We start from the raw sequence: 2,052 nt of genomic DNA, 5'->3' as shown, positions 1-2,052 counted from the left end.
TCCACCAAAAGAAAGTTGCGAGCCTCTCGTTGTACATGAATGGTGTAAACAAGTCTGTATTATTAGGTTATCTGAAGATAGAGATGTGACATGGGTTCTAACGATTCTGTCGAATGAATTTAGGAGCGATTGTTGCATTGATAAGGATACTACATAGGTAGATACAGATATTGACCCTAGAAACGGGAGTGCAGCACCACTAAAATACTGACATTAATCCCATAAATGGGAGTACGACACCACTACAGACCACGATAGATACCGACATTGACCCCATAAATGGGAGTGTGACACTAGTGCAAAGCACTATAGATTATGCAATTAACCCAAAAATGGAAGTGCGACACTAGTGCAAACCATGATAGATACGGACATCGACCCCATGGAATTGCGACACTAGTGCATACTATTGTAGATACTGTTATTGACCCTATAAATGAAAATGCGACAATAGTGTAGACTACTATAAATATTTTTTTTATTGAAGCTGCTTTTGTGTTACAAGAAGTTGTCGTACAAAAAGGAGGTAAGAAGAATAGGAAGGAATACTTCAAATGTTCTCTCTCTCCCACCTAGAAATTTTAAATTGAGAAATTTTAAATTTTAAAGATTTGTGCGTGCGTGAACATGAATTTCCAAGGATCTCTATGTTGAAAAAGTTCCATAGAGACCAATCTTATCCCACTTAATTTTTATTTTCTGATTTGATAATGAAAAAAATATCCAATAAAAATGCCATCAATTATATAATTTTCTTGTGATAAAAACAAGTTAAAATTGAAATTAATAGTTAATACTAAATTTTATAAAAATATTAAGGTAATATATAAATTAATTTGTTCTACAAGATAACATTTAAACTTAATATAAACTATATTTATATAAAAAAAACTATTCAATTAATAATGCATAAACTACATGAATATTCGTAAAGATTTTTTTTTTGAACAAATATATAATTTTTGACATCCTCAAGTACAAATCCTACTAAAAAAAAATATTCAAATATTTTCAGACATCATTATAAATTTTGCTATAAAATAAACATAGTTATCTAAAAAATGTCGGATATTTGTATTTTTAGGCATCTAAACTTTTGACCATCTAAGATATCAGACATTTAAGATCCTAAAAACAAACGACTCCAAGTGAGTTGTTAAAAATTTAGAGGAAAAATTAAGCCATTAAAATAAAAAAGTTGAAATTTCTAAAAAGAAAAAGAAAAAAAAGAAGAAGGTTTTAAGAAGAAATTGAGAACTTCCCTATTTTAGATGAATTAATACTTTCTCTAAATTTTCTATGACTTACTAAATTCAAGTTAGTCCTAAACCATCTCTAATCTTCATTGTTAGTGAGGATGTATAATTAAAAAAATATAAGAGATTAAATTGAAAATTTTTAAAGAAGGAAACATTTACCTTTCTAGAAATTTAAAAATAACTTACTTTAAAATACAACAGGATCATTTTTCACATAATGCCAAAAAAATCAATCTTGTATCTTTCAAATATTGAATTAATTAACGTATAAAGGATTTTAAAATAAGAAAGACAAAAGCTTATCTTTAAGACATTTTGAAATTTGAAAACATCATAAGATAAATTACGAAAAATAAGGAGCATCAAATAAAGTAAGCAAGTTAGCTCATTAAACTGGTTCTTTCCACTGCCATGAGGCCAAACTAGAGTGAATAAGTCCCATATCATCTGTGAAAAAGATCATGAGTATATAAGTGATAGACATCTTTATTATTATGATACGTTTTATGTGTTTAAAAAAAATAAATAAAGAAAAAATCTTTTGAGTGAAAAAAAAAACTATAGTAATTATACCGACAATTATCATGACTTGTCTTACCCTCTAATATAATTTTGTCGTTTACTTGAGGATGAATTACTTTGGTGGTGAATAAAAATAATGGAGATGCGGGGTATCGATCCCCGTACCTCTCGCATGCTAAGCGAGCGCTCTACCATCTGAGCTACATCCCCAAACATGTTTATATATTTAAGAGTACGCTATTTAATTAAAGTAAAATTTGTCTTACTCTCT

At 28.6% G+C, this 2,052-nt stretch overlaps 1 non-coding gene across 1 annotated transcript; it reads right to left on the bottom strand.

Annotated features, from left to right (window-relative positions):
* Positions 1-1,918: 1,918 nt before the first annotated feature.
* On the bottom strand, positions 1,919-1,991 carry TRNAA-AGC (transfer RNA alanine (anticodon AGC)). The gene has a single exon. It is a non-coding gene; the product is annotated as a tRNA-Ala (tRNA).
* Between the last annotated feature and the right edge of the window lie 61 nt (positions 1,992-2,052).

The sequence above is a fragment of the Momordica charantia genome (genome assembly GCF_013281855.1).
Source record: "Momordica charantia cultivar OHB3-1 chromosome 1 unlocalized genomic scaffold, Mcharantia_2.0 BLBB01000001.1, whole genome shotgun sequence".
Taxonomy (NCBI): domain Eukaryota; kingdom Viridiplantae; phylum Streptophyta; class Magnoliopsida; order Cucurbitales; family Cucurbitaceae; genus Momordica; species Momordica charantia.
This window is presented reverse-complemented; position numbering and strand designations above follow the sequence as displayed.